The sequence below is a fragment of the Falco punctatus genome (genome assembly GCF_963210335.1).
Source record: "Falco punctatus genome assembly, chromosome: 2".
NCBI classification, from domain to species: domain Eukaryota; kingdom Metazoa; phylum Chordata; class Aves; order Falconiformes; family Falconidae; genus Falco; species Falco punctatus.
In genome coordinates, this window is record NC_137581.1 from 48202822 (window position 1) to 48223043 (window position 20222).

A 20222-nucleotide genomic window follows, 5' to 3' on the forward strand; every position below is an offset into this window, starting at 1 on the left:
TGAATGATTAACAAGACATATTTCTGATAAGAGAAAAAACATAAGCCTTCTTTTTATATTCATTTCACATGCAGCAGCGAAGTCAAAGTATTAAAGGAAGAAATAATAAATTAAGAAAACATGGTCTCAACGTCTAGAATACCTACTGTAGAGCTGCTGGAAAATCATCTGGTAGAAACTACCACTGGAAGCAAGACCAACTTCAGTGTCACATCAGATTGGTCAGGGCCTGTCCACTTGGGTCCAAAACAGATCCAGGGATGGAAATACCTCAGCCTATTTAAGCAACTCCCAATGCTTTATCACCTTCATCCTGAAAAGTTTTCTTTTGTTATGAGCTGCCAGAATTCCCCTTGCCTCAACCTGTGACTGCTGCATCTTGTTCTTTTGCTGTGTACTGCTGTGAAAACTCTAACTCCATTTTCTGTATAATCAGATGTTAGAGCCCTGAAGAATGAAATATTATCTTTCCTTAGATTTCTGACCCCTTAGCTTCTCTCCTCCAGGATAAACAAACCTCAGCCTCTGCATGTTTTTTGTTCTGTATTTATTCAGTTCAGCTGCTAGCTGAACTTATGCATATACAGAAACAAATGAGAAATTGAATCAGAGATGCCACAGTTATCAGAAGAGAGCACTGGGGGCATCTGGTTCAGACCGCTCAAATTAAGGCCAACTTCAAAGTCATATCCAATTATTTCTTTATTTTTATTTATTTATTTATTTATTTAAGTAAAATCCAGTCTTCAATATATCACTGACTATGAACTGTCAGCTGGCTATTCCTATGTATAGCACTACCATTTCAGTTAAACTGTCATTTAATTTCTCAGTATGGTAGTGGCTTTGAGAACAGGAAAAAAGGATGAGCTGCTAAACTTAAAGCCCTACCTAGAAAATTATTTATTAAAATGAGGTTTGACTGCATAATTATTGAAATTAAATCCTCTTTCATGCAGAGGTAAACAAGAAAACCCTCAAGTTTCCTTCTGAACTGACATGGAGAAAGCCTTCTTGACCCCTTATTTAGCTAGTTGTCCCTAATGTTAGCTTCCACCTATCTTTACCTTGCTAGGCATCCCAAGTTTAGGTTTCCTGTACAAGAAGAGAAAGTGATTGTTTCTAGAGAACTAAAATCTCTAGTTAAGATCGTCTATGATCAGGCTATGCCTGAACTGAAAGATGCCAACCTCCTTCTATGGACTTCATAAATATCCCAGGTGATGAAGCTAAGTAATTTAGGTACCTATAATATGAAGAACGAATCCTGTACTGCAGTCTTAGAAGGCTTTTCATCATACTGTGTAGAAAGATCACATTTCTACAACTATTTCAAAATATATATCCCAAAACTGTGATAACTGTCACTTTTTATACTGTCTGAAAATTCCTGTGGTTGATTACCTATGATGATCTGGTTACTCAATAACTTTTAAAAGAATAGGCCTAACTCCAGAAAATATTTAAAGTTTTACTTAAAACATATGTTTAAAGCTAATATGTAATGAAAACAATCATTACTTAAGATGACTGTTTAACTATCAAGAGAAGAAAATAACCTAAAATAAATATAATGTCAAACCTTAAGTACTTGTTAGTTTCAGTACACAACTGAATATTTGAAAAGTAGTCTGATGAAAATTCTTTCTTGTCCAACTACATTATTAAATAACTTTTCAGACAGATGGCTTCATAAAGGAGCTTATTGTTGAATTCTATTTTTAGTGTATTGTCACTCTAGTGTATCTAGCTTGCTCAAACTAATAATACTCTGTTCTTCACTTTACCAATGTAAGAATCATGCAAAAGGATTCTAAAATGTACAGACAAAAGATCTAAAGGTTTCTCAACCCAACCCAACTCCCCTGATTTTTTCAGTTAAACTTTGCATCTTAATTCCTTACACAGACTGTGTCATAATTTCTAGGAGGATTTCAAATGACTTCTCAAATGTTTTTTCTTCTGGAGAGAAGGGGAAAAAGGGGAAAGGCTTATTCCATAGGGATTCTGTGTAATATGGAATTAGGGATTAAGGTCTTTTTAAAAACCTAACATAAAAAACTGATACACTGCCCCATTATTCTGAAATAGAGGTACTGAAAAATAATGTTAAAAAGGTAGTTTTAATACATACAAATAAATTGCCTGTAGAAACAAGAATTTCCTCTTTTCATGCAGTCACTTAAATTATTAATTATCTGAAAAACAGCCTGTTTAATCTTGCTACTATTTGGTAAAGCTTTACTGAGGAAAGGGTAATGGTATGCACTACTGTGAGAAATGGTATCTGATCCAATGAGCCTTAACTTCTGTTGTATAGAAACTTAATCTAGTCACAAAATTTTATGCAGCCACAGAGCAATACAGAGGAAATCAGGAGTTTGATCCCAGAGAGCTCCTTCCACTGGGGGGAATGAAACCTCATTTGGATGACTATCAAGCATTGTGGTCATATTAAAAAGCTATATTTAAGAATGTACTACTGCTTTCCCTCCTCTACTTTGGACTTGGCAATGGATTTGCACTTTAATGTTCAAATACTATCTTGTAATGATATCTTTGCTAAGGTTTCCACCCTTCTAATAAACATTTTGTCTCTTACCAGGCAACAGATAGTACATACAAAACAGTCAATATTTATACACAAAGTCAAAAATTTTATGTACATATTTATGTACAGTCAATATTATGTGATTTCAATGATGCTATGTTAAGCAGTAGCATCAAATAATTTTGCTTGTTGAACATCCCCTACATTCATGATGCCTCATAAATATCAATAACAATAATACCCAGCATTTCTAGGAAAGTATTAAGCTACTATCAATATATAAGTCACTTTCAGTAGTTCAGGTTATGCACCATGTGGCCAGCTCTGCAAATTCGTTAGTGTGAGTATAAGCAGGAAGAGGTTTCACAGATTTAGAAGTATTAATAAACATTGTAGAATACCATTTTTTAAAAATTCCTAGGTTGTTGGGGTTTTTAACTCAACTATCTGTGTAGACAGAGAAGACACTTGATCACCTTTAGGACAATGTATGACCTACAACAGTGTTTTTTGTTCTATTTTGGCTGGTTTTACAATTTTACAAGGTGGTCCTTGTAAGTACGCTTGTAAAATATTCTGTTTGGTCCCCATTTATCGCCCCCCCCCCCCCCCCCCCCCCCCCGCCCCCCTTCCCCCAGCTTTTATTCCTGAGCATGACATCATATAGTATGGGATATCCGTTTGGTCAGTTGGGGTCAGCTTTCCTGGCTGTGCCTTCCTCCAGCTTCTTGTGCACCCCCAACCTAGTTGGTAGCAGGTGAGAAAGAAAAAGGACCTTGACTCTGTAATCACTGGTCATCTATAGCTGTATTATCAACACTGTTTTTATCATAAATCCAAACCACAGCACCATACAAGCTACTACAAGGAAATTTAATTTTATCCCAGACAAAATTAGTACAAACTTCACCCCTTATTCCATACCAATTTTGTCATGCTCAGGTCGCCCACTATCCAATATATCCTCATTAACCCACCACCCTCTTCCTTTCCTTTGATACATACACAGATATTACTCTCTCAGTCTACAGACCAACCCTGTAAAATATCCATTAATGTCCACAAAGTGTCCACTGAGCTCATTTAGTCCATGACTTTGAGCTCCATCTGTTATGGTGGTCATTCAGAACTGGAGAGGTGGTGTGTGGAGTTACTAGGCACCAAAGGCAGCTCAGGTCAGGTCACTGCTGTACTGCTTCACTGCTTCCCATCTATGCACAGCACTTTGTCTATGTCAGGAAAAACATTTGCACTCATAATTTACTTCCTTTAAATCTTTCTTACACCAAGAGAGACAGTCTTTGTGCTATCCTTTCTAGGATATGTTCTATCAGACAGCTACATAGGTAGCTCTTCAAAACTACACACTTAAAGGTGTAAAGTTTTAATCTAATCTTCTCATATTCTTCAAAACTCTGTGAAATTATTTATCCTTTCTTATCTCACCAATCTTATTTCCTCCAATACTCTTAGTATAACTCATTTTTAAACTGCAAGTGTTTATGTTTTTCAATTTTATAAAAAAGTATTTTATTTTTCTGTTTATTGTCTTTAAGAAAACAGTCATCCTTTCTCCATAAAAGTGTGTGTTACAGAGAATATTGCCAAGTCTTTAAAGCACTTCTATTCACATAGCTTCTAGGAAAAATAATTGATTTAGGAAAGTGAAATCACCCAAAGACAAAGAAAAAAAAAATATTTCTAATCATAATCAGGAATAATGTCCTTTAAAATGTTTTATTCCTAAAATATACAGCTTATAGGTTGTTGTTAGTTGCACTCATATGCACTTAAAACAGAAAGATATATATAGAATTCAATCAATCTTATTGATCTTTTGGGAAAAGCTTTAATCCTTTTTTTTCTTCCTGTGTAACCAGTGCTCATCTTCAAAATTAAATTAATCACATTTTATCTTTAGCAATCTTGGCAACAACATTTAATTCCTGATATTAATTAATTCTGCAATCAATATGATTTTAATTCACACAGGCATTTAATTATTGGATATCTGACAGGTTGCACATGATTGTATATCTTATGTATCTGTGAGTATATAAGCGTGTGTATAAAGTGTACATATTAAGATTATGTAGTGTAAAAACAATAATGAGAGGAATTAAAAAAAAAAAAAAAATCAACCTGAACGTAAAGCTGCAGAAATAATTTCTAGATGGGACTAGTTTAAAGTAGGTTTTGACTACATCTGGGAAACCATAAAACCTTCCTACTTCAAAAAAGTTGTTTCACTCTAACCAGAGTTAAAGTCAAAGCCTACAGATTTTCCCCAAATCTTCAAAATTGCAGGCTGATCTCTTTGTAAGCTTTCAAAAAAAAAAAAAAAAAAAAAAAAAAACCAAACAAAAAAAAAACACACCAGAAAAAAAGAAAAAAATCCCCACGTTGTTATCTATTTGCAGAAATCTCCCATGGCTACAGTGCAACCCACAGCCCCCAAGAACTGGAGAGTGGGGGACTCGTGTACTCCCCACAATGTGGGGCCTGATCATGACTGGAGCATGCATATAACTGAGTACACTTATATTCTCTTTTTTGGATTTATCTTTAAAACCAACTAAGGACATAGAAATCACTAGTATTTATTACATATAAGACAAAAGTAATGAGTAGTAGAAAAAGCAAAACAAACAAAAGCAAGCAATAGCCTTACCTTTAGAGCTGGATTACTCATGTGTAAATTAAGCACATACATAAATGAGAGTTTTCAGGTCTAGGGCCCTAGGCTATCATTTGTGATGTCTGATTTGTAAGAAAATTATTTTCTTCATTGTGCCAATTACTTTCTGCTCAACTTGCAATAGCTTCCAAATAGATCATTAGCCAAATAACAATTACCTTGGGCAACGAATACCCCTTAACAATGCCCAAACTATTTGGCTGATGGAAGCAGTGCTACTTGTTAAATTAAACTGCAGCTCAAAAAAGAGGGTTTTAACAAGAGACTTACAATTTTAAGTAATTTCAAATGCAATTTTTTCAAGTGTAATTTTTGGTTCCAGGCATGTTATGATTTCAGTATTAGCAAAACGAAATTTGCATTAGCATTGAATCATTTGTTTTGGAAAAATCTTATATCCTCTAAACTGAATGTACCAGCTGATGGCTACCTGCAGTTTTATTTTATTAAGACCATTAATTATAAGCCAAAGTAAGTGCTAGAAATTCATAATCTTAAATCTAAAAAAGAATAATCAATAGAACTTCTGACTATACACCTACCAAATTAATCTAAATTTATTAATATTTTACCATTCAATTACAGGTACTTATACACAATAATGCTACAAAATCAAAATAATGATAAATTCTACTAAAGAATGAGTACCAAAAATTAAAGTCAAAGCTTATAGGTTAATGTAAATATTATAGATAAACAGATTTTTTTCTGTAGTCTTTGTTAAGAGCAGGACCAATTCATTCTGTATTAAAACTACAGATAGTTTTCTGCTGAGTACATTGAAGACTAAATTTCTCATAAACAGAGCCAGAAGTACACAACTACATCACTTTCATTCCTTTATTTTATTATTCAAACATAGTAAGGAATGTGGATTTACATCTAAGGAGCCACTGCCAGTAGACCCTCTGAACCACTGACCTTAGGGACCATAGGAGTGATGGCAGAGCAATTCCCTTTGATCTGAGAAAATGGACTCTCAACACACAAACTGGTCATCTGGTAATTCAAAATTAAGAAGGAAGATACATCTGCTAACCTATACCTCAGTCATTTGAGTTCTTTGAGAGATGTTCTAGAAAATAAATCCCTAAACTCTTAGATTTGTCCAGGCTAATCTGGAATCCAGGGAAATGTTCCTTCTAAAATTAATATCAGCCTGATTCTCTGAGCATCTTCCAGTCCTCCTGCCCTGGCAGATTACGGTATGACATTATGAAGTGGCACCCTCAAGCAGGGGAAATAAACACATGCATTCTCCTGAGGACCTGTCAGCCTGCAATATTTTCAGTACAAGGCATTAACAGAAGCCTCTGCTCATCCATACCCCTCAGGCCTGTGCAGGGTGTGCTTGTCTCACAGAGAGGAAAGGAGGCAGGTTGTGAATCATGTTTATGAAGACCACAGTTCCTTGGGAAGACAGGCTGCACTATCTGACTGTAGCATGTTGAAGCTCAGATTTCATTTATTCATCTCCTGAGGGAAACTGATACTTCAGACTTACTGTAATGCTATTTTGAATACATTTCTTAAAAACTGTGCAATTACCCAATATAATATTTGAAATTTGAGTAGAATCTGGTCCAAAAATGGTCTCAGAAGAAGGTTTCTTGGTTCTTTTTTGCTGTTCTGTTGATTTCCAAAAGGTCAAGCATTCAAATTTGTTGATTAAAAAAATACCAGTCACTGATTTAATTTATGTCTTATCTCCTGTTTATCAGTTCACACAGAGGAAAACAACCCACTCTTGCTTTTGGTTATTCTGATGGTTCAGGTGTCAGAAGACATTTGCAAAAAAAGAGCAGATGACAGTGTCAGTGAAGACTAAATAATAATTCTGTTTCCTCAATAGAGAAGTTTCTTATTAAAATTCTTTATATAGTTTTGGATGAAAGTTGAACAAATAACCTTCAAAAGATGAATCGAAATGGAGACAGACATGTTCTGAGGTAGTTTTTAGTATGAGCAGTTAAATCTGGCAAGTTGCAATTGACTGAAAGCACAATGTCACCACTGTAAACATATATCCTTACTATAAAATGATGTATTTATAAAAAAATGTCCAAAGCAATAATTTTCAAATGAACACTTCTTGTCCCTAATGATTTTTTTGTTAAGAATTGTAACTAACAACTTTCTGGCGTAAAGGTTATGATATTCTGAATGTAATTGAAAAAATTAGTGGAGTGAATAGATTAATGGTGTGATGCAAGTTGGATGCAAGTTGGATGAAAAAATCTATTGTACTACAGATATATCTTTGTGCCAAGTTTAGTCCAATCCAGTAAATATAGAACTTATGACGAATATCACTACTGAATTAATCAGCCTTTTCATCAAAAATGTGGTTGCATCTGAATAATTACCTTTCAAGCGGTGCTGTGTGATGCTTCCTCAGTGCTTTTCACAAGCGCTTTCCACTCCTCTCTACCTTTTACCAGAAGTAATATATGTCTACATAAAGAAATAGCTAAAATAAATAACATGCACACATACATTATCTTTGTTTATTTTTATTGGGTGTAATGAATTGATTATCAGAACAGTATAACATGTTTTTCACATAGTAAAGGAACCAGAGAAGAAAAATTGTGGAGATACTTTGTGATCACAAATCTAAACTGATATTTTGATAGAAATAATACTTGTTACATTGAAGATCTGTCTGTTGACTCACTTTAATATTATTCTGAACAGGACCAGAGTGTAATATTGTTCATTAAAAATGGTGTTCTGAATTTTTCTTGACTTGTTTGATAGTTTGTTGTCAAATATCTTCTGACACCAGCTGCACTACCCTTCTGCCAATACCATGTTCAGTCATAGCTTGCTGAAATGTGAGCATCTCCTTCCATATTGCTTGCAGAAAACCATAAGGAGCTGGGAGTTACCATGTTATCTAAAGCAGATGTCTGGTGGCACCCTGCCTGTCAGGGATGGTAGCTCTTGTGTTCTGCTGAGATTGAATATCCAGTCATTTCTTCATGTTTCCCCTTCTACCATCTTTCCATCACATGTTTTTCTCTCATCTATCCTTACCTGTTCCCTTGAAATATATTCTACATAATTCAGATTTTTAAAAGGTCAGTGATCCTATGTTTTAGGTGATACATCACAAATGTTCTGGATCTTCCCTTTTGATCCATGCAGGTCTAATGGAGCACCACTGTCTTGCCCTCATGTTCTCTAAACTCCTTTGTTGCAAAGTACACCTCGGAATTAGAAAAGAATTGTGATTCTGAGGGAAAAATTGCACAGTAGAATTGTATTTCTGCTTAGTGCCATGAAAGGAAATTGTGGAAGTTCCATCATGTTCTGAAGACTTACCTCTCATGTACGTGGATAAATGTCTGGCACAAACTTAACACTCACTATGACCTGCAGCACAGATCTGTCTATAAAGCCTGTATTATCTGCCTGGATCCTTCTGGCCTCATCACTTTCATTTTCTGTCTCCTCTCCTTGAACTACAAATTTATAAAGCTGTCTTTATGTTTGTCCAGTTCCATGAAGCTCACGGTTTGGGCCATCATCTGACCTCTTGCCATGTGTTTTGAGGTTAACAGCACAGGATAACATACTACAGAAACACGCTTTCTGGACTGTTGCTGAGAAATGTGTCTTCTTGCAGCATGTCACCCCAGATTGCAGCGTACTTCCAGCTGTATTATTTTTTCTTAGCTATTTCATTTCAACAGTTGATCAGTAGATACCTAATCTGCTGAAAAACTACAAGGACCTAGAATGGGAAGTGGGCAGTGGCCTAATGCTATAATGCAGATGATAAGGGGAGAAAAGATACGTGGCAGGCAATGAATATTACACTTGGCTTGTGAACTGTCACCAGCTTCAGAAACACAACAGGCAAGCCTCGGGCTGTCTGTAACTGGGTCTGGTACATAGGCACAAAGCATACTTAAAACACAGACATTATTAGATCTTCTGCCAAAAAGTCCTGTATGCCCCACCTCTTCCAAAATCATCTAATGTAGCATAATCTTGCTGTCTGTGTGATTTGAGATCATGGCCTAGAAATTTCCTTCTTACGGTAATCAGGGAAGGGATGAAGTTTGAACAGAATGTGGCGGTTCCCTCAAGATAAAGCTGGGATGCAGGTGGTGCAGGAGGTGTGGAGCCCAAACCTTTCTGAGCAGTCAGTGCCGTCTAGAGATAGATGAGTATCTACAACAGTACAATAAGAATCACAAGTTGCATATCTAAAAAGACTTCAGCTTTTTTAGCTCCATATTTAGCAGAAATCTGATAGCCTCAAATGTACTATGTGAATTTTTACAAAACATCCTTTCTGTCTTTGAGATACATGTGGAATTGATAACCAAATAAGATAAAAATGTATATGGGCTGAGGAGAGGGACTTAATGGGTGTGGGCAGCAAATAGCTGCCTCATGATACTACATACCACCTTAAACAAGACTGCTACTTCTTTTCTGAATATTTTTAAATTTTTGCAGCTGATCTCTATAATTTGGAAAAATTAGTTTGACTCCTAGCTGTTTCTGTCAGCATAGATAATAAATACTGAAATATGTCTGCAGGGTTATAACACAAGAGCTCATTCAATATGTGTCAATGAACAAAACTTGGAGCAAGAATTAATTCAGCCAATATAATTATTTCCAGCTTTGAAATTCGCATTTACAATTCACTTACATTCCTAAAGAGATTGCACCTTAATTAGTAATTGTTTTACTATGTACCTCAGACTTTTAAATGCTGCATAATCTGAAGTATTTACTCTGTGTAAATATGCAGTATAGGTTGTATGTCAACTGACTATTGTAAAAATTTAATAGAACAGCCAGTAGCAAAAGAACATTTTGTAATTAGAAATGGAAAGAAGAAACATTTCTATCACAAAAATATAATTTAATGTAGATTACATTTTGTTTTTTCTTCAGGTTTCAGTTTTCATTTGCTGTCTAGAAAGCTAGGTAATATTTATAAGATGCACAATCATCTTGCTTTCAGAAGATGCGTAAGAAAGAAATACAACAATTAGTCATGCAGTTGACATCTTGATGGCTATACAATAAGGACTCCCCCCCAAAAAAAAGAAAAAAAAAAGATCATATCAGTGATACCTAGTAGAAAATTTCACAAGCTGTGTTGATATTTGTACTATATTATCTAAATAAGAAAGAATTAAGAGTAAGATACTTAAATATATCTCTAAATATACCTTAAATATATTTGTAATATTTGTACTGCTATTTGAGTAATTATGGATAATTATTATATACTTATTATTATTATTATCTACTTAAAATTATGGATAGTGCTTCACCTAAAACATAGCAGGGCTAAAAATTCATTTTGTGCTTTCATAGTTAGTTCAGTGAGTACCCTATAGCTTTTGTTTTTTTAAAAAAAACTAACCAAGATCTTTATAGTTAAAAAATGAATCATACAATTACTTAGAAGTTCATTTACCATGAAGTTAATGAATCAATTAGAAATTTAGATATCTATGGATATTATTTGGGTAAAGCTAGCTACACCAAGACATACAACTTCAAAATAATGTGACAGGAGTTTGTTGTAAATATTATAAGCTTTTGCGGACTATTTTCAGAATGTCAATGTATGGAGGATTTTTTCTTTTTTCTTTTTTTTTCATTTTTTTTCTATTTTTTCTCTTGTTTTTTCTTTTCTTTTTTTTCTTTATAAAAGGTCTAGCTATGAGGCAAAATGAAAGAAAACTGTGTAATGAATAGATATAGGCTGTCTATTGGGAGGAAAAATCAGCTCTGTTATGTTCAACAAGATCGATTTCATGAAAACATATTGGACTACATATACACATTTGTCAAAGATTATGTTTGAATTCTTATTGCTTTTGAAAGGAAATTTTATTTTCAACTATGTACTGTTAATGTTAGATTAGAAACAAAATAAATCTTTTGTTTGTTTGTTTGTTTTTTTCTTGTGACACTGACTTTATTATGCTATTGTTTCCTATGCTCTTTATTGGTGCCTGAATTCAGGGATGTTAATTGAAATTAGGTAAGAAAGAAACTGATTTTGAAAGGGAATTGCTTGAGGAATAAAACTAAATTCTGAAAGACATACATAATGCTATAGCTTAAGGTTTATCAAGACTTCAACCAACCCTGATGTGCTTCACTAAGATGATGTGTGCTTAGTTTTCCTGTTCTGACATTGTACATTAAGCAACAATAATTTATTTGTTTGTTTGTTTATTTCAGAGTGCCTAAGAAGCAGAGGATTAATACAGACATTTAAGTCATGTAGAAAAGAAAGCACTGAGAAATAGAAGAATAAGAAAAAATTGAAATGTGTGATGTTAAAGGACTACCTCTTGAATAAAGATGGATAAGAAATCTTCCTCATCCCCTACCCCACCCACCCACCCATCCCCTGTAGCATAAAATGTGCTAAATTATAAAAAGAAATCTGATTTAGCACAGCCTTGATGAAACCATGCCTGTTTAATTTTTGTTTCAGTAAGCAAGAGACTAACCATTAGTCTGGTAACTGAGACACTTAACCAGCTTATGACAGAAGTGAATTTAAATCCTCATGCTGTTGTTCATCAACATTCCAAATTTGTGTGCCGATAACTGGGTCCTGTTAAGGGTAGCTCCCTGATTTTCATAAGTAAAAGGAAAAAAAAAATCAATTTTGAACAGGAAGTATTTATAACTGAATCGACACATTCAAGTAATGTTCATAGGAGGTTTCTCAAATCTGTCAGCTCTTGTAATATGCCAAATTTCTTTGAGGGAAAAATAAAATAATGTACTTAAATTACTCATTTTCCAAATTGGCAAGTATTATAAGTAACAGAAAAATGATAAAGATTGGATTTCTATGTTCACTTCAGTTTCAAAGACAAACACATTATTTATTGTTCACTCAGCTTTAGCAGTTACTCTTAGGCAGATCACTTGAGCTCTCTTTTCTTGTTCCTTTCCTGTCTCAGTGGATACCTATGTAGGGTCAGTCTGGATCACACCATGCTTTTCTCCACAGCCCTTTTTATACCAGTCACCCACTCATGTCAGGTTGTGCTTGGATTTCCTTCTAGGGCAGGACAACATCCCTGCCCAGACAAAACAGAGGAGTGTTTTTTGTAAATGGGTAGATTTAAAGAATATTCAATCACTAATGACAGAACTGTACCAGATATCATATCTCATTTCCTATGCCTAGCTTAGACCTCCAGCATTATTTAGCACAGATTTGTGGAAAACACAAATTTTAGCATAAAAGCATAAATATGGTGGGCTTTCAAGGCAACTATCTCGCTCTCTTCAGAGTGTTAGAAGGAAATATTAATTCTTAAAGAACCACAGCAATTGTTAAAAGGCTGACCAAATAAAGCTCAGAGTTGCTCCCAGTTTTTTCTAGGGGCAGAAAAGAGTGGTCACCACAAGACACCTACAGAACTGTGAGGAGATAACTTTACAATGAAGCATTTGAATTCAGCACTAAATAGTTTCTCTTAAAATTAACAAAGCTGTAAAAGGTTTTCCATTGTGGTTCTCAACAAGAATGCAAACAGTGATATGGTATGCAGGATATAAGGGCATAAAATGTGTTAGGCAGGCTACTCTCTAGACAAAGATCTGCTGGAAAATAATCAAGTCCAAATCACTGCAAAACACCAGGGTTTGTGGAACCCACTAGTCAGCCCTCTCAGACCTCAAACATGAGCAGTACAGACACAAGCTATGAGACACTAACTAAACCAGAAATAAGAACCGGTCCATGCACTGGCCCACAGAAATAGCTGTAAGCAAACAGCTGACTGAAATCCAGCCAAAATTCTCAGGCGAGTATTCAGCTCACCCTGCAGTAGATATCCACCTTTAATTTACTTTTAGATTCTATTACTTGTATCAATTGTAAGTTCCACTTGTCTAAACATAAGTATATAACCATTTGAATATATTTGAGGTATCCAAGACACATGCACATGGCCAACAGATACAACATGGGACATACTGTAGAACAGTGCTCTAGTGGACTTGCACCTGGAGATCAGGGCATATCATGAGACATGTCAAATTTCACCAGAAAGTTGTGTGGAAGAATTGAATCACGCACTAGGTCTTTAATGACCATAATGAATGAACTAAGCCTGAAAAACAGCAACAGTTGGAAGCAAGAATATACCTTTCTTTATGATTTTATGTGATGGAAAAATCTGTTAACTTGAGCCATGTATTGCAATAGAAGCTGTGATGACTAAAACTAGTCTAAGTGATACAGATATGCTGAAAGGACCAAGTGCTTTAAAGCTGGAGTAGAGAGAGACTAGGAAACAATTTTAATTTCTTATAAAAGCTATGTACATTTTTGCAGAAAGAAGTGGGGAGATTAATGTGGCCAAGTGGGTGAGTTATAGACATGATGATAGTGGAACATACGTTGACATCACCAGTAAAGGCAATGAAAAGAAAATAAAGGTAATAGATATAAATATATTTAAAGAAATAATCAAATACGTGTAAAAGCTATACTAAAGTACATGTATCTGATTTTTCAGTGAGGAAATTATAGCTGTGGAAAATAAAGCAAAGCACACCATTACTTTTCAAGTTCAGATTAACTAGTTTTATTTTTAAGTTAAACAAAATCAATGTAAGATACTTGCAAGTAATCAGTATGAACTAGAGATAAGACTAAATTCCTTAGAAGATTTCTACAGATATTGGACTTTTTCTTAAATCTCATCCTAATTTGTGACAAAATTTAAATCCATGTGCAGTGTCAGCATTTCTTTCCAGTAATGTTCTTTTTCTAGGATGAAAATTGCTTGTTCTTTGTTTCATGAACTTAATTTAAGCATCCATACATACAGTAAAATCAAAAACATACAGTACAATAAGCATGAAATGTTAAGAAGTCATGAAGACAGCATTCCACATATCCATGTTATCCCTTAATGTTCAAATATCTGAAAATATCGACACAGGAAAAATACTAACACAAAAATATATTTATGTTAAAAACCATACTGTAAACACAGCCCATTTCTTTACTTAATTGTATTAAAATTTATGGGAGGGGGGGAAGTGGGGCAAGTCATCAAATCAAAGGTGACATTTATAAATTTCTGACTTTTCAGAGTTGAATACAAAAACAAGTTTTAGGCAATTAGGCTCTTCAGCCATAACACAGGTACACAAAAAAGAAGAGGTAGTATGAAATGGGATCAGCTAGCATGCTGAATAAAGCTCCCCAAAGCCAGGCACTGGGGAAATGTTTCAGATGAGCAAGCATGTGTCTTTCTCATCCCTTTGCCCACTTCTCCACAAGCCACATGGAGAAGGTGAGGGGCAATGGTACAAGTTGCAGTGGAAAAGTTTTCAACTGAACATAGGAAATTTTTTTTACAGTGAGATCAGTCACTGGAACAACCTCCCCAGAGACATGGTTGAGTTCTCATTACTAGAGGTTTTCAATATGAGACTGGATAGGGTGCTCGGTAATCTCATCTAGGCTTTCCCATTAAAGGTTGAACCAGATCACCTTTCAAGGTCCCTTCCAATCTGGTCTGTTCTGTGATTCTGCAGTTCTAGAATTCCTTCTGAGCTCAGTGATGAGGAACATTGCAGAACAAGACAATGGTAATGAATGAATAAAGAATAAAAGGTTACTCTTAAAGGAAACATTAAATAGTCCTTCAAACATGCACATTATATATCTCTGTTCTATGAGACCGACATTTCTTCATTAATTATGTCTGGTATTTGGCTATGCATGATATGCTTCTGTGTAAATGTGAAACAAAGTTTTGTCTCATGCTTCAAAGAAACAGGAAAATTTTAAATTCTCAGTATAGATCAAATTTTAGTAAAAATTAAAATTCTTTGGCACAAGATTTACAGAGTTTAGCATAAGCAATAACGGGTGTGAGAAAAAAAATGTTTTGAGAGGTTTTGTGGTAGCGTAAGTGTAATGATTCTGCTGGATTTTGCTTTGGCCTAGATTTTAAAATAGTCTACCATACATAATAGACCTTGGCCAAAATGCTAAAAATATTGACAGTGGTACTATGTGAAATGCCAGAGAAGTGAAACAATGATAAAATATATTTTTAATATTATAGCTAGACAATGAAGATTCTTAAAAAATGAACAGCATAATATCATATATTTCAAGTTATTTAGATAACCATTTAATTGCTAGAACTCTTGGTAAAATCATCACCCTAGTAGATGCTTAATTCATTTTTTCCCCAATATAAGGGGAAAACTCTGTAAACTATGTCTTAATATCAGAAGTGATTTTCTGTACAGGCTGAAATTTATTTTACTGAAGAAAAAGTATCACAAGTAATGTTACCAGTGCATTCATTACAGTTGGCTTTGTTGCCTCCTGTTAAAGGCAGGAATTATTATTAAAGGAGGAATTTAACTGTCTGTATACAATACAGACATCTTAAGTTCCAGGAATACCTATTTTCACAGATTATGATAAGAGCAGAAGAGGCACTGCTGGGTGTTTGAATATTTCTACAGTAAAAACATTGAGGTGCCTAGGAGAAAAACTGTTTAGAAGATGAATGTTCTCAGAGATCCCATATAGATAGGACAGAATAAAATATTACACTTTTGCAAAAGCCACCACAAGGACAATATTTATAAATAACTTTTCTTGTCCTTATGACTTCAGAAACCAAATAATTTCAGGTTTTTTTGTGTTTCCCAATAAAAGAGAATTTAGGCACTATTATGTAATGTCTAGCAAAAGGTGAAGACATCAGAAGTCTTACTAATATCTTAGTTATTTTCTTTAAAAAATAATTCAGCCAAAAATTTGTAATGTTTTAAAACAGGTAACTTCAGAATTTACAGTTTAAAAATTAATCTTGGAACTAAAACAAAATAAGAGCTCATATTCCCAGTACTCCAGATATAACAGACTTAAGAGATTATACACAATCTCCTGTTTCTTCAGTGTTTGTTTCTGATGTTTTTAAACAATTATATACATGTTAAATAAACTGAACAATTTTTCAATAGGTCAAAATAACATTTTTTTCTTGTTAATATTGAACAAAATAAGTTGTCATAGAATGCAGTTTTATATTCTCTGAACAGTTTTGAAAGAACTCTACCTGGTATGAGAACTTGGGTTATTCTGCATGATGATACAGCAAGGAAGTCCCCATCACCTTCTACAGACTTTGCATAACAGCCTTGAGGTATTTTTTTTCTGACTACCAAAAGTTGGGGTAATTTACCAAGCCAGCAGATCTTCTATACACACATCATGAACGATTATTAGTATTAGCATCCATGGTTAGTATTAATACAAAATTATATAAAGCAGGTACACTGGAAGATTCCTAATAAGGTCCTTTTCCAATTCCTTTGGGAAAACATGCCTGTGATTTCTCATGTCAAAAAACGAGTGTAAAACAATACAAAACTACTATAAATTTTTGTTCTAATCAGTCTGATTGAAACATCTGCAGATCAGGAAACTTTATACTTGGCAAAAATGTTCAAAATAACATGCAGTTTATTATAAGCTGTTACATATTATATAAAGACTAATGTGACAGCTGTCTTTAGAAATTTGGACACAACTTCAGCTCCGTGGAACAAATCCAAAGATTTTTGAACCTTTAATGATTCATTGCTAATTTTTGGGGGGGATGAAAGATTTTGTTCTTTATTAATAACTTTGAATTAAAAAAATGATTAGAGAAGTTTCCAGTCAATAATGAAACAAAAATACTCTGAAAGGCACTAAAAAGGCAAAAGGTAAACAGTTTCAAGCAATCTAAGATTTGTTTTCTACACAAAAGCAGAGACAGACATAAAACACTGAAAAAATGGTAAATTATTTAATAAGAACTTATGACAATTTTGTATTCAAATATTTTTCTCAACAATTTAGGAATACTTTATTCAAATATCATGACCAAGTCAATAAAGTTGATGGAGTCTAGAAAATTGTTCCTCTTCACAGCAATTTCTCCTTTATTGTCTATAAAAAGAATTTCAATCTGTAGTACACCAAGAATGGCATAGAGAGTCCTGAACTTGAATGTTTTAATCTGGACCCCCAGATAAAGCCAGAAACACTACAAATAAGTCTTTCAGGACAGGCACTAGACAAATATGCACAAAACTGTATGTCCCACATACATACGTCACTTCCAACAACTGATAGAAAATTAGAAAAGTTCCTGCTGCTATCCTGCTAAAAAATGTAGTTACAAGAAGAAAAACGTTAATATATCAAAAGTATGATTATTTTATTTTTCTGTAATTGGACAAATAAATAAGTATAATTACTTTTATAATCTCCTTCCCCAAATGTAGATATCACATAACAATCTGAGGGTGATCTAATATATGGCGGGTTTAATATAGCCATTTTTTTTTCCTTTCACAGCTTTTGTATTCTTGTTACCCTTAGATTTCCATGAATAAAAACACTGTAATAACTCTTGCACTGTGTTATTGTCATTTTTCCTTTCATAATTCTGATTTGACTGCAGTCTTTGCACACTGGTTGAGCACAGATTTTGTGCTACATTTCTGATTTTTTTATATATATTCCTTTGTCTGCTGAGGCATTTAACAAGGTTTTCTTAGTCTTTCGGGTTCAATGAGCTTGTGAAAGTTGCAACAATGTCAGTTTCCAATCTTATGCTTTGAGAAGCAGAGGGAATTGAGGTGGTTAGGGGCTGCTGGGCAGCATTCAGCTATTACAGTATGAAAAGTAATAATAGCTTTGGCTCACTAAAGAAGGTAGCAAGGGAAGACAGAACCCAGCTCACAGTGGAGCAAAGAAATATCGACTTGGTAAAAGTAAGCGATATATATAAAACACTGAAGCTTTCTCAAAGTAGTACAAAGACTGGGTCAGACCTCAATTAATTTACTACAAACCAACAAAATTAACTGTACAGGATTATTTCTTTCCTGTACCATTTCAGAATGTTAGACTGTAGCTAGCATGACAAACCTTTGTTCCTTGACTCCCTTTCACTACAATACTTTTGAAACCTGCAGAATGTTATTAGGATATGATTTAGCTTTTTAAATAACTGGCACATCAGGTGAAAGACTGCATTTACTTGGTAATTGTTACAAATGAATGCAGTTTTTAAAATCAGGAGAAAGGTACTACCAGCAAAATATTTTGAGATTTAATTAAACACAGGTTTTTAACCGAAGACAAACTAGAATTTGCTGCCTCTGTTATCAATCTTTAGAAATAGTCAGCATTTAAATGACAACAGATCACTTACCAGAAATGCCTGCTGCAGTTTGGGGTCAGTGTTCCCGTAGCCACTATGCTGAATGCTTGCATGACGTTTCATTTGTTGCAATGCTATACATGATGTGAGCATGTGACTTAATTTGATATGGACATAGCAGTACAGATGATCTTTCTGTCCTCTGATTCCCCTTTATGTTTTGCCTGTCAGTTGCTGCAGTCTTTTCCTTGATGAAGTCTTTCTTTTTGTCAAGGAACAACAGCTGGCCTATAACAAGCTAGACAGTAACAGAGATCAATATTATTACAATAGCTACTGGAAGGCCAGTTGAAAAAATTTAGGGAAGTGAGGATGGCAGGTGTATCATGATGGTACAGTCTCTGGGTGGGAGAGCAGTAATTTTGGAACTAGTGATTTACTTGTTTATTTTGACAGATTGTTTTAAACTTCCAAATTATAATGAAGGATTTTGTCACCCTTGAAAAGAAAAGATTTAAGTTTACCCTGGCCAGATATTCTACACAGGTACATTCTAGATATACATTCTTAGGGATTATAAAAAACATTTTTCCTTCTCAGAAAAATGAGAAACTGTCTCTTCTTCTCAAATAATTTAAATTGTATCTATCGTAGTCTGAACCTATTGTTTTAGGTATTCAATGATGAAATCTCAGGCTTAACATACACTAACATATACATAGCTGATATCTGTATAGAAAAAGTATCTATTCCATTAAATTCTCATTTCTTATTTATATTCACTAATACCTTTGTTTGCTTTTACCTTTCAGTTGGCTGACCTGCAAAACATGGTACACAGAAAAACATCAATCTTTCAATATACTGCAGTTACAGTGTACACAGCATACTGCTTTCTTAAGTGTCTGAATGTTTCCTCTTATTGCGATACATGTCAATGCTAAGTAAGAAATGCAGTGTGAGTGAACACTACATTAATAGCATACTGTTCACAATAGTCTTTTGCTCAAAGTTAAATTTACAGAAAATAGAAGCTTTGCACTGATGATTAGTACAGGGGGGTTTGTTATGGGACTATGGTTACAATTCAGATGAAGGACTGCAAAATGCTTTCTTAAAAATCAGTGGAATTTATGATCAATTACCTTTTTTGTTTGTCCCTTTTTAAAGCTACTCTTATTTGCAATACAATGTCTGCATAATTTTTTTTCATTGAAATATAACCTTTTCTTTCATTAATTTCTCCTTAACCCCTTTGTGCATTCTGCCAAATGCTACCATAAAAATGTTGCCTCCCAGGAGGAATGCAATATTTCATTCTGTTATAGCACCTAGATTACCTTGCTTTAGAAATCTGACTATAACATAACTTTGAAGTTCCTCTAGAACTTTCCTAGTTTCATGCTAAAAAACAGAAAAAGTCATGATCTCTTCTCCATAGCAGTCTGCAGGTTTGGGTGGGTTTTTAGCATATAGGTCTTACCTGCAGATATATAATTGTTAAACATTATTTGCTGTTATTGTTATTTTAATTTTTAGTTCAGTGAATCTTAAAAAACTAACTTATTTCAAAATGCCTTAAGTTTTCATACCCACTGCTAGCCAACTCTATTGTAGCACTGAAACAAAAACAGAAGACTATCTCAACCACTGATGAGAAAAACAAGTTTTGGTACAATTCTGAAAAACATTGAGATGCATTTTCTCAACTATAAAGCATCTAGCTCTCTCTGAATACATGAGACAAGGAGAGACTTATTTT

The 20222-nt window shown here is 34.2% G+C and overlaps 1 long non-coding RNA gene across 1 annotated transcript in view; it reads right to left on the reverse strand.

The window, feature by feature from the left end:
- The window catches only part of LOC308058733, a 59044-nt gene extending 39128 nt beyond the window's left edge, over positions 1-19916 (reverse strand). The window contains exon 1 of the long non-coding RNA XR_013925939.1: positions 1-19916. This exon is cut by the window's left edge and continues 15690 nt beyond it. This is a non-coding gene — a long non-coding RNA (uncharacterized lncRNA).
- Positions 19917-20222: the final 306 nt, after the last annotated feature.